The following is a 14,261-nucleotide window of genomic DNA, read 5'->3' on the forward strand; positions in this document are numbered from 1 at the left end:
TACAATAGTATTAATATACAGTATGTACTTAACTAAACCCCAGTACACATGTACAATAGTATTAATATAAAGTATGTACTTAACTAAACCCCAGTATACATGTGCAATAGTATTAATATAAAGTATGTACTTAACTAAACCCCCAGTACACATGTACAATAGTATTAATATACAGTATGTACTTAACTAAACCCCAGTACACATGTACAATAGTATTAATATAAAGTATGTACTTAACTAAACCCCAGTACACATGTACATTAGTATTAATATAGAGTATGTACTTAACTAAACCCCAGTACACATGTACAATAGTATTAATATAAAGTATGTACTTAACTAAACCCCAGTACACATGTACAATAGTATTAATATACAGTATGTACTTAACTAACCCCAGTACACATGTACAATAGTATTACTATAAAATATGTACTTAACTAAACCCCAGTACACATGTACATTAGTATTAATATAAAGTATGTACTTAACTAGACCCCAGTATACATGTACAATAGTATTAATATAGAGTATGTACTTAACTAAACCCCAGTACACATGTACAATAGTATTAATATACAGTATGTACTTAACTAAACCCCAGTACACATGTACATTAGTATTAATATACAGTATGTACTTAACTAACCCCAGTACACATGTACAATACTATTAATATAAAGTATGTACTTAACTAACCCCTAGTACACATGTACAATAGTATTAATATAAAGTATGTACTTAACTAAACCCCCAGTACACATGTACAATAGTATTAATATAAAGTATGTACTTAACTAAACCCCAGTACACACGTACAATAGTATTAATATACAGTATGTACTTAACTAAATCCCCAGTACACATGTACAATAGTATTATTATAAAGTATGTACTTAACTAAACCCCAGTACACATGTACAATAGTATTAATATAAAGTATGTACTTAACTAAACCCCAGTACACATGTACAATAGTATTACTATAAAGTATGTACTTAACTAAACCCCAGTACACATGTACAATAGTATTAATATAAAATATGTACTTAACTAAACCCCCAGTACACATGTACAATAGTATTAATATACAGTATGTACTTAACTAAACCCCAGTACACATGTACAATAGTAATAATATAAAGTATGTACTTAACTAAACCCCAGTACACATGTACAATAGTATTAATATAAAGTATGTACTTAACTAAACCTCCAGTACAAATGTACAATAGTATTAATATACAGTATGTACTTAACTAAACCCCAGTACACATGTATATTAGTATTAATATAAAGTATGTACTTAACTAAACCCCAGTACACATGTACAATAGTATTAATATAAAGTATATACTTAACTAAACCCCAGTACACATGTACAATAGTATTAATATAAAGTATGTACTTAACTAAACCCCAGTACACATGTATATTAGTATTAATATAAAGTATGTACTTAACTAAACCCCAGTACACATGTACAATAGTATTAATATAAAGTATGTACTTAACTAAACCCCAGTACACATGTACAATAGTATTAATATAAAGTATATACTTAACTAAACCCCAGTACATATGTACAATAGTATAAATATAAAGTATGTACTTAACTAACAACAGTACACATGTACAATAGTATTAATATAAAGCATGTACTTAACTAAACCCCAGTACACATGTACAATAGTATTAATATAAATTATGTACTTAACTAAACCCCCAGTACACATGTAAAATAGTATTAATATATAGTATGTACTTAACTAAACGTCCAGTACAAATGTACATTAGTATTAATATACAGTATGGACTTAACTAAACCCCAGTACACATGTACAATAGTATTAATATAAAGTATGTACTTAACTAAACCCCAGTACACATGTACAATAGTATTAATATAAAGTATATACTTAACTAAACCCCAGTACACATGTAAAATAGTATTAATATAAAGTATGTACTTAACTAACCCCAGTACACATGTACAATAGTATTAATATAAAGCATGTACTTAACTAAACCCCAGTACACATGTACAATAGTATTAATATAAAGTATGTACTTAACTAACCCCAGTACACATGTACAATAGTATTAATATAAAGTATGTACTTAACTAACCCCAGTACACATGTACAATAGTATTAATATAAAGTATGTACTTAACTAAACCTCCAGTACAAATGTACAATAGTATTAATATACAGTATGTACTTAACTAAACCCCAGTACACATGTATATTAGTATTAATATAAAGTATATACTTAACTAAACCCCAGTACACATGTACAATAGTATTAATATAAAGTATGTACTTAACTAAACCCCTAGTACACATGTACAATAGTATTAATATAAAGTATGTACTTAACTAAACCCCCAGTACACATGTACAATAGTATTAATATAAAGTATGTACTTAACTAAACCCCAGTACACACGTACAATAGTATTAATATACAGTATGTACTTAACTAAATCCCCAGTACACATGTACAATAGTATTATTATAAAGTATGTACTTAACTAAACCCCAGTACACATGTACAATAGTATTAATATAAAGTATGTACTTAACTAAACCCCAGTACACATGTACAATAGTATTACTATAAAGTATGTACTTAACTAAACCCCAGTACACATGTACAATAGTATTAATATAAAATATGTACTTAACTAAACCCCCAGTACACATGTACAATAGTATTAATATACAGTATGTACTTAACTAAACCCCAGTACACATGTACAATAGTAATAATATAAAGTATGTACTTAACTAAACCCCAGTACACATGTACAATAGTATTAATATAAAGTATGTACTTAACTAAACCTCCAGTACAAATGTACAATAGTATTAATATACAGTATGTACTTAACTAAACCCCAGTACACATGTATATTAGTATTAATATAAAGTATGTACTTAACTAAACCCCAGTACACATGTACAATAGTATTAATATAAAGTATATACTTAACTAAACCCCAGTACACATGTACAATAGTATAAATATAAAGTATGTACTTAACTAACCCCAGTACACATGTACAATAGTATTAATATAAAGTATGTACTTAACTAAACCCCAGTACACATGTATATTAGTATTAATATAAAGTATGTACTTAACTAAACCCCAGTACACATGTACAATAGTATTAATATAAAGTATGTACTTAACTAAACCCCAGTACACATGTACAATAGTATTAATATAAAGTATATACTTAACTAAACCCCAGTACATATGTACAATAGTATAAATATAAAGTATGTACTTAACTAACCCCAGTACACATGTACAATAGTATTAATATAAAGCATGTACTTAACTAAACCCCAGTACACATGTACAATAGTATTAATATAAATTATGTACTTAACTAAACCCCCAGTACACATGTAAAATAGTATTAATATATAGTATGTACTTAACTAAACGTCCAGTACAAATGTACATTAGTATTAATATACAGTATGGACTTAACTAAACCCCAGTACACATGTACAATAGTATTAATATAAAGTATGTACTTAACTAAACCCCAGTACACATGTACAATAGTATTAATATAAAGTATATACTTAACTAAACCCCAGTACACATGTAAAATAGTATTAATATAAAGTATGTACTTAACTAACCCCAGTACACATGTACAATAGTATTAATATAAAGCATGTACTTAACTAAACCCCAGTACACATGTACAATAGTATTAATATAAAGTATGTACTTAACTAACCCCAGTACACATGTACAATAGTATTAATATAAAGTATGTACTTAACTAACCCCAGTACACATGTACAATAGTATTAATATAAAGTATGTACTTAACTAAACCTCCAGTACAAATGTACAATAGTATTAATATACAGTATGTACTTAACTAAACCCCAGTACACATGTATATTAGTATTAATATAAAGTATATACTTAACTAAACCCCAGTACACATGTACAATAGTATTAATATAAAGTATGTACTTAACTAAACCCCAGTACACATGTATATTAGTATTAATATAAAGTATGTACTTAACTAAACCCCAGTACACATGTACAATAGTATTAATATAAAGTATGTACTTAACTAAACCCCAGTACACATGTACAATAGTATTAATATAAAGTATATACTTAACTAAACCTCAGTACATATGTACAATAGTATAAATATAAAGTATGTACTTAACTAACCCCAGTACACATGTACAATAGTATTAATATAAATTATGTACTTAACTAAACCCCCAGTACACATGTAAAATAGTATTAATATATAGTATGTACTTAACTAAACATCCAGTACAAATGTACATTAGTATTAATATACAGTATGGACTTAACTAAACCCCAGTACACATGTACAATAGTATTAATATAAAGTATGTACTTAACTAAACCCCAGTACACATGTACAATAGTATTAATATAAAGTATATACTTAACTAAACCCCAGTACACATGTACAATAGTATTAATATAAAGTACGTACTTAACTAAACCCCAGTACACATGTAAAATAGTATTAATATAAAGTATGTACTTAACTAACCCCAGTACACATGTACAATAGTATTAATATAAAGCATGTACTTAACTAAACCCCAGTACACATGTACAATAGTATTAATATAAAGTATGTACTTAACTAACCCCAGTACACATGTACAATAGTATTAATATAAAGTATGTACTTAACTAAACCCCAGTACACATGTACAATAGCAGTAAAATAAGGTATTGCATGATCTGTAATATAAATGTAAACCAACTAGGTTAACAGATACATTTTTCACAAATCAAGCAGGTGTTCATATATTACTCACTGCTTTATTATATACAAAATCACACAAAGGGCTCCTGAATAGCACAGAAAATATAAAGATGCGTAAATAGATGATACATACTGTATGTAAATAGATATATAGACAGATATAGATAAGATTGATATATAGATAAATGATATATAGATAGATAGATAGATACAGAGATATATAGATAAATAGATTGATTGATTGATAATATCTTTAGATACAGATAGATAGAAAGATAAGAGAGAAAATTATATATATATATATATATAGATAGATAGATAGATAGATACAGATAGATAAATAGAAATATATATAGATAGATGATAGATAGATAGATACATAAAAAGATAGACAGACAGATAGATAGATACAGATATATAGAGAGAAATATATAGATAGATAGATGATAGGTAGATAGATACAGATATATATATAGATAGATAGATAGATAGATAGACAGACAAATAGATAGATAGATAGAAATAAATAAATATACTGTATAGACATACCTTTATGGACAGGATGAACACATCAATATATCCACATATATAAATATAATTGTTATTTTAGTAAATCTTAGTTCTCTATCTGCTCTCCTCTGCCGACTCACTGTATTGAGAAACATAAAAAGGTGTATACAGAAAAGCCACACCTGCAGATGAGTATACAGAATCAGAGACACTTGTAGCACTCCCTACTTGCCACAAATATCAGAATCTATTGACATAGCAATTCATTTGATTCACTAAAGCTCCCTCCAGCCAGCCTCTCCAGCTTCACCTGTTCCTATGTTATTCTGTGTCACTGATTCACTAAAGCTCTCTCCAGCCTCTCCAGCTTCACCAGTTCCTATGTTATTCTATGTAACTGATTCACTAAAGCTCCCTCCAGCCTATCCAGCTTCACCAGTTCCTATGTTATTCTATGTAACTGATTCACTAAAGCTCCCTCCAGCTTCACCAGTTCCTATGTTATTCTATGTAACTGATTCACTAAAGCTCCCTCCAGCCTCTCCAGCTTCAACAGTTCCTATGTTATTCTATGTGACTGATTCACTAAAGCTCCCTCCAGCCTCTCCAGCTTCACCAGTTCCTATGTTATTCTATGTAACTGATTCACTAAAGCTCCCTCCAGCTTCACCAGTTCCTATGTTATTCTACATAACTGATTCACTAAAGCTCCCTCCAGCCTCTCCAACTTCACCAGTTCGTATGTTATTCTATGTAACTGATTCACTAAAGCTCCCTCCAGCCTCTCCAACTTCACCAGTTCGTATGTTATTCTATGTAACTGATTAACTAAAGCTCCCTCCAGCCTCTCCAGCTACCTATGTTATTCTATATAACTGATTCACTAAAGCTCTCTCCAGCCTCTCCAGCTTCACCAGTTCCTATGTTATTCTATATAACTGATTCACTAAAGCTCCCTCCAGCCTCTCCAACTTCACCAGTTCGTATGTTATTCTATGTAACTGATTCACTAAATCTCCCTCCAGCCTCTCCAGCTTCACCAGTTCCTATGTAATTCTATGTAACTGATTCACTAAAGCTCCCTCCAGCCTCTCCAGCTTCACCAGTTCCTATGTTATTCTATGTAACTGATTCACTAAAGCTCCCTCCAGCCTCTCCAGCTACCTATGATATTCTATATAACTGATTCACTAAAGCTCTCTCCAGCCTCTCCAGCTTCACCAGTTCCTGTGTTATTCTATGTAACTGATTCACTAAAGCTCTCTCCAGCCTCTCCAGCTTCACCAGTTCCTATGTTATTCTATGTAACTGATTCACTAAAGCTTCTCCAGCCTCTCCAGCTTCACCAGTTCCTATGTTATTCTATGTAACTGATTCACAAAAGCTCCCTCCAGCCTCTCTGGCTTCACCAGTTCCTATGTTATTCTATATAACTGATTCACTAAAGCTCCCTCCAGCCTCTCCAGCTTCACCAGTTCCTATGTTATTCTATGTAACTGATTCACTAAAGCTCCCTCCAGCCTCTCTGGCTTCACCAGTTCCTATGTTATTCTATATAACTGATTCACTAAAGCTCCCTCCAGCCTCTCCAGCTTCACCAGTTCCTATGTTATTCTATGTAACTGATTCACTAAAGCTCCCTCCAGCCTCTCTGGCTTCACCAGTTCCTATGTTATTCTATATAACTGATTCACTAAAGCTCCCTCCAGCCTCTCCAGCTTCACCAGTTCCTATGTTATTCTATGTAACTGATTCACTAAAGCTCCCTCCAGCCTCTCTGGCTTCACCAGTTCCTATGTTATTCTATATAACTGATTCACTAAAGCTCCCTCCAGCCTCTCCAGCTTCACCAGTTCCTATGTTATTCTATGTAACTGATTCACTAAAGCTCCCTCCAGCCTCTCTGGCTTCACCAGTTCCTATGTTATTCTATATAACTGATTCACTAAAGCTCCCTCCAGCCTCTCCAGCTTCACCAGTTCCTATGTTATTCTATGTAACTGATTCATTAAAGCTCCCTACAGCCTCTCTGGCTTCACCAGTTCCTATGTTATTCTATGCAACTGATTCACTAAAGCTCCCTCCAGCCTCTCCAGTTTCACCAGTTCCTATGTTATTCTATGTAACTGATTCACTAAAGCTCCCTCCAGCCTCTCCAGCTTCACCAGATCCTATTTTATTCTATGTAACTGATTCACTAAACTCCCTCCAGCCTCTCCAGCTTCACCAGTTCCTATGTTTTCTATGTTACTGATTCACTAAAGCTCCCTCCAGCCTCTCCAGCTTCAACAGTTCCTATGTTATACTATGTAACTGATTCACTAAAGCTCCCTCCAGCCTCTCCAGCTTCACCAGTTCCTATGTTATTCTATGTAACTGATTCACTAAAGCTCCCTCCAGCCTCTCCATCTTATGTTCCTATGTTATTCTATGTAACTGATTCACTAAAGCTCCCTCCAGCCTCTCCAGTTTCACCAGTTCCTATGTTATTCTATGTAACTGATTCACTAAAGCTCCCTCCAGCCTCTCCAGCTTCACCAGATCCTATGTTATTCTATGTAACTGATTCACTAAAGCTCCCTCCAGCCTCTCCAGCTTCACCAGTTCCTATGTTATTCTATGCAACTGATTCACTAAAGCTCTCTCCAGCCTCTCCAGCTTCATCAGTACCTATGTTATTCTATGTAACTGATTCACTAAACCTCCCTCCAGCCTCTCCAGCTTCACCAGTTCCTATGTTATTCTATGTAGCTGATTCACTAAAGCTCCCTCCAGCCTCTCCAGCTTCACCAGTTCCTCTGTTATTCTATGTAACTGATTCACTAAAGCTCCCTACAGCCTCTCCAGTTTCACCAGTTCCTATGTTATTCTATGTTACTGATTCACTAAAGCTCCCTCCAGCCTCTCCAGCTTCACCAGTTCCTATGTTATTCTATGTAACTGATTCATTAAAGCTCCCTCCAGCCTCTCCAGTTTCACCAGTTCCTATGTTATTCTATGTAACTGATTCATTAAAGCTCCCTCCAGCCTCTCCAGCTTCACCAGTTCCTATGTTATTCTATGTAACTGATTCACTAAAGCTCCCTCCAGCCTCTCAAGCTTTACCAGTTCCTATGTTATTCTATGTAACTGATTCACTAAAGCTCTCTCCAGCCTCTCCAGCTTTACCTGTTCCTATGTTATTCTATGTAACTGATTCACTAAAGCTCCCTCCAGCCTCTCCAGTTTCACCAGTTCCTATGTTATTCTATGTAACTGATTCACTAAAACTCCCTCCAGCCTCTCCAGCTTCACCAGTTCCTATGTTATTCTATGTAACTGATTCACTAAAGCTCCCTACAGCCTCTCCAGTTTCACCATTTCCTATGTTATTCTATGTTACTGATTCACTAAAGCTCCCTCCAGCCTCTCCAGCTTCACCAGTTCCTATGTTATTCTATGTAACTGATTCATTAAAGCTCCCTCCAGCCTCTCCAGTTTCACCAGTTCCTATGTTATTCTATGTAACTGATTCATTAAAGCTCCCTCCAGCCTCTCCAGCTTCACCAGTTCCTATGTTATTCTATGTAACTGATTCACTAAAGCTCCCTCCAGCCTCTCAAGCTTTACCAGTTCCTATGTTATTCTATCTAACTGATTCACTAAAGCTCTCTCCAGCCTCTCCAGCTTTACCAGTTCCTATGTTATTCTATGTAACTGATTCACTAAAGCTCCCTCCAGCCTCTCCAGTTTCACCAGTTCCTTTGTTATTCTATGTAACTGATTCACTAAAACTCCCTCCAGCCTCTCCAGCTTCACCAGTTCCTATGTTATTCTATGTAACTGATTCACTAAAGCTCCCTACAGCCTCTCCAGCTTCACCAGTTCCTATGTTATTCTATGTAACTGATTCACTAAAGCTCCCTCCAGCCTCTCCAGCTTCACCAGTTCCTTCTTTATTCTATGTAACTGATTCACTAAAGCTCCCTCCAGCCTCTCCAGCTTCACCAGTTCCTCTGTTATTCTATGTAACTGATTCACTAAAGCTCCCTCCAGCCTCTCCAGCTTCACCAGTTCCTATGTTATTCTATGTAACTGATTCACTAAAGCTCCCTCCAGCCTCTCCAGCTTCACCAGTTCCTATGTTATTCTATGTAACTGATTCATTAAAGCTCCCTCCAGCCTCTCCAGCTTCACCAGTTCCTATGTTATTCTATGTAACTGATTCACTAAAGCTCCCTCCAGCCTCTCTAGATTCACCAGTTCCTATGTTATTCTATGTAACTGATTCACTAAACCTCCTCTCAGCCTCTCCAGCTTCACCAGTTCCTATGTTATTCTATGTAACTGATTCACTAAAGCTCCCTCCAGCCTCTCCAGCTTCACCAGTTCCTATGTTATTCTATATAACTGATTCACTAAAGCTCTCTCCAGCCTCTCCAGCTTCACCAGTTCCTTTGTTATTCTATGTAACTGAGTCACTAAAGCTCCCTCCAGCTTCACCAGTTCCTATGTTATTCTATGTAACTGATTCACTAAAGCTCCCTCCAGCCTCTCCAGCTTCAACAGTTCCTATGTTATTCTATGTAACTGATTCACAAAAGCTCCCTCCAGCCTCTCCAGCTTCACCAGTTCCTATGTTATTCTATGTAACTGATTCTCTAAAGCTCCCTCCTGCCTCTCCAGCTTCACCAGTTCGTATGTTATTCTATGTAACTGATTCACTAAAGCTCCCTCCAGCCTCTCCAGCTTCACCAGTTCATATGTTATTCTATGTAACTGATTCACTAAACCTCCTCTCATCCTCTCCAGCTTCACCAGTTCCTATGTTATTCTATGTAACTGATTCACTAAAGCTCCCTCCAGCCCCTCCAGCTTCACCAGTTCCTATGTTATTCTATGTAACTGATTCACTAAAGCTCCCTCCAGCTTCACCAGTTCCTATGTTATTCTATGTAACTGATTCACTAAAGCTCCCTCCAGCCTCTCCACCTTCACCAGTTCCTATGTTATTCTATGTAACTGATTCACTAAAGCTCCCTCCAGCCTCTCCACCTTCACCAGTTCCTATGTTATTCTATGTAACTGATTCACTAAAGCTCCCTCCAGCCTCTCCAGCTTCACCAGTTCCTATGTTATTCTATGTAACTGATTCACTAAAGCTCCCTCCAGCCTCTCCAGCTTCACCAGTTCCTATGTTATTCTATGTAACTGATTCTCTAAAGCTCCCTCCTGCCTCTCCAGCTTCACCAGTTCCTATGTTATTCTATGTAACTGATTCACTAAAGCTCCCTCCAGCCTCTCCAGCTTCACCAGTTCCTATGTTATTCTATGTAACTTATTCACTAATGTTCCCTCCAGCCTCTCCAGATCCACCAGTTCCTTTGTTATTCTATGTAACTGATTCACTAAAGCTCCCTCCAGCTTCACCAGCTCCTATGTTATTCTATGTAACTGATTCACTAAAGCTCTCTCCAGCCTCTCCAGCTTCACCAGTTTCTATGTTATTCTATGTAACTGATTCACTAAAGCTCCCTCCAGCCTCTCCAGCTTCACCTGTTCCTATGTTATTCTATGTAACTGATTCACTAAAGCTCCCTCCAGCCTCTCCAGCTTCACCGGTTCCTATGTTATTCTATGTAACTGATTCACTAAAACTCCCTCCAGCCTCTCCAGCTTCACCAGTTCCTATGTTATTCTATGTAACTGATTCACTAAAGCTCCCTCCAGCCTCTCCAGCTTCACCAGTTCCTATGTTATTCTATGTAACTGATTCACTAAAGCTCCCTTCAGCTTCTCCAGCTTCCCCAGTTCCTATGTTATTCTATGTAACTGATTCACTAAAGCTCCCTCCAGCCTCTCCAGCTTCACCAGTTCCTATGTTATTCTATGTAACTGATTCACTAAAGCTCCCTCCAGCCTCTCCAGCTTCACCAGTTCCTATGTTATTCTATGTAACTGATTCACTAAAGTTCCCTGCATCCTCTCCAGCTTCCCCAGTTCCTATGTTATTCTATGTAACTGATTCACTAAAGCTCCCTCCAGCCTCTCCAGCTTCACCAGTTCCTATGTTATTCTATGTAACTGATTCACTAAAGCTCTCTCAAGCCTCTCCAGCTTCACCAGTTCCTATGTTATTCTATGTAACTGATTCACTAAAGCTCCCTCCAGCTTCACCAGTTCCTATGTTATTCTATGTAACTGATTCACTAAAGCTCCCTCCAGCCTCTCCAGCTTCACCAGTTCCTATGTTATTCTATGTAACTGATTCACTAAAGCTTCCTACAGCTTCACCAGTTCCTATGTTATTCTATGTAACTGATTCACTAAAGCTCCCTCCAGCCTCTCCAGCTTCACCAGTTCCTGTTATTTTATCTAATTAATTCACTAAAGCTCCTTCCAGCCTCTCCAGTTTCACCAGGTCCTTTGTTATTCTATGTAACTGATTCACTAAAGCTCCCTCCAGCCTCTCCAGCTTCACCAGTTCCTGTTATTTTATCTAATTAATTCACTAAAGCTCCTTCCAGCCTCTCCAGCTTCACCAGTTCCTATGTTATTCTATGTAACTGATTCACTAAAGCTCCCTCCAGCCTCTCCAGCTTTACCAGTTACTATGTTATTCTATGTAACTGATTCACTAAAGCTCCCTCCAGCCTCTCCAGCTTCATCAGTTCCTATGTTATTCTATGTAACTGATTCACTAAAGCTCCCTCCAGCCTCCCCAGCCTCACCAGTTCCTGTTATTCTATGCAACTGATTGACTAAAGCTCCCTCCAGCCTCTCCAGCTTCACCAGTTCCTATGTTATTCTATGTAACTGATTCACTAAAGCTCCCTCCAGCCTCTCCAGCTTCACCAGTTCCTATATTATTCTATGTAATTGATTCACTAAAGCTCCCTCCAGCCTCTCCAGCTTCACCAGTTCCTATATTATTCCATATGACTGATTCACTAAAGCTGCCTCCGGCCTCTCCAGCTTCACCAGTTCCTATGTCATTCTATGTAACTGATTCACTAAAGCTCCCTCCAGCTTCACCAGTTCCTATGTTATTCTATGTAACTGATTCACTAAAGCTCCCTCCAGCTTCACCAGTTCCTATGTTATTCTATGTAACTGATTCACTAAAGCTCCCTCCAGCCTCCCAAGCCTCACCAGTTCCTGTTATTCTATGCAACTGATTCACTAAAGCTCCCTCCAGCCTCTCCAGCTTCACCAGTTGCTATGTTACTCAATGTAACTGATTCACTAAAGCTCTCTCCAGCCTCTCCAGCTTCACCAGTTCCTATGTTATTCTATGTAACTGATTCACTAAAGTTCCATCTAGCCTCTCCAGCTTCACCCGTTCCTATGTTATTCTATGCAACTGATTCACTAAAGCTCTCTCCAGCCTCACCAGTTCCTATGTTATTCTATGTAACTGATTCACTAAAGCTCCCTCCAGCCTCGCCAACTTCACCAGTTCCTATGTTATTCTATGTAACTGATTCACTAAAGCTCCATCTAGCCTCTCCAGCTTCACCAGTTCCTATGTTTTTCTATATAACGGATTCCCTAAAGCTCTCTCCAGCCTCTCCAGCTTCACCAGTTCCTATGTTATTCTATGAAACTGATTCACTAAAGCTCCCTCCAGCCTCTCCAGCTTCACCAGTTCCTATGTTATTCTATGTAACTGATTCACTAAAGCTTCCTCCAGCCTCTCTGGCTTCACCAGTTCCTATGTTATTCTATGTAACTGATTCACTAAAGCTCTCTCCAGCTTCACCAGTTCCTATGTTATTCTATGTAACTGATTCACTAAAGCTTCCTCCCGTCTCTCCAGCTTCACTAGTTCCTATGTTATTCTATGTAACTGATTCACTAAAGCTCTCTCCAGCCTCTCCAGCTTCACCAGTTCCTATGTTATTCTATGTAACTGATTCACTAAAGCTCCCTCCAGCCTCTCCAGCTTCACCAGTTCCTATGTTACTTTATGTAACTGATTCACTAAAGCTCCCTCCAGCCTCTCCAGCTTCACTAGTTCCTATGTTATTCTATGTAACTGATTCACTAAAGCTCCCTCCAGCCTCTCCAGCTTCACCAGTTCCTATCTTACTCTATGTAACTGATTCACTAAAGCTCCCTCCAGCCTCTCCAGCTTCACTAGTTCCTATGTTATTCTATGTAACTGATTCACTAAAGCTCCCTCCAGCCTCTCCAGCTTCACCAGTTCCTATGTTACTCTATGTAACTGATTCACTAAAGCTCTCTCCAGCCTTTCCAGCTTCACCAGTTCCTATTTTATTCTATGTAACTGATTCACTAAAGCTCCCTCCAGCCTCGCCAACTTCACCAGTTCCTATGTTATTCTATGTAACTGATTCACTAAAGCTTCCTCCAGCCTCTCTGGCTTCACCAGTTCCTATGTTATTCTATGTAACAGATTCACTAAAGTTCCCCTCAGCCTCTCCAGCTTCACCAGTTCTTATGTTATTCTATGTAACTGATTCACTAAAGCTCCCTCCAGCCTCTCCAGCTTTACCAGTTCCTATGTTATTCTATGTAACTGATTCACTAAAGCTCCCTCCAGCCTCTCCAGCTTCACCAGTTCCTTTGTTATTCTATGTAACTGATTCACTAAAGCTCCCTCTAGCCTTACCAGTTCCTATGTTATTCTATGTAACTGATTCACTAAAGCTCCCTCCAGCCTCTCCAGCTTCACTAGTTCCTATCTTATTCTATGTAACTGATTCACTAAAGCTCCCTCCAGCCTCTCCAGCTTCACCAGCTCCTATGTTATTCTATGTCACTGATTCACTAAAGCTCCCTCCAGCCTCTACAGCTTCACCAGTTCCTATGTTATTCTAAGTAACTGATTCACTAAAGCTCCCTCCTGCCTCTCCAGCTTTACCAGTTCCTATGTTATTCTATGGAACTGATTCACTAAAGCTCCCTCCAGCCTCTCCAGCTTCACTAGTTCCTATGTTATTCT

General features: G+C 37.0%; 1 protein-coding gene across 2 annotated transcripts in view; it reads right to left on the reverse strand.

Moving 5' to 3' along the window:
• LOC128665791 (beta-1,4 N-acetylgalactosaminyltransferase 2-like) overlaps positions 1 to 5,467 on the reverse strand; it is a 358,995-nt gene extending 353,528 nt beyond the window's left edge. The window contains exon 1 of one of the 2 annotated variants that reach the window (XM_053719993.1): positions 5,354 to 5,467. The gene's annotated coding sequence lies outside the window, so the exon portion shown is untranslated. The remainder of the gene's footprint in view (positions 1 to 5,353) is intronic. The other variant, XM_053719991.1, reaches the window with a different exon arrangement.
• Positions 5,468 to 14,261: the final 8,794 nt, after the last annotated feature.

This window comes from Bombina bombina, chromosome 7, assembly GCF_027579735.1.
Source record: "Bombina bombina isolate aBomBom1 chromosome 7, aBomBom1.pri, whole genome shotgun sequence".
NCBI classification, from domain to species: Eukaryota; Metazoa; Chordata; class Amphibia; order Anura; family Bombinatoridae; genus Bombina; species Bombina bombina.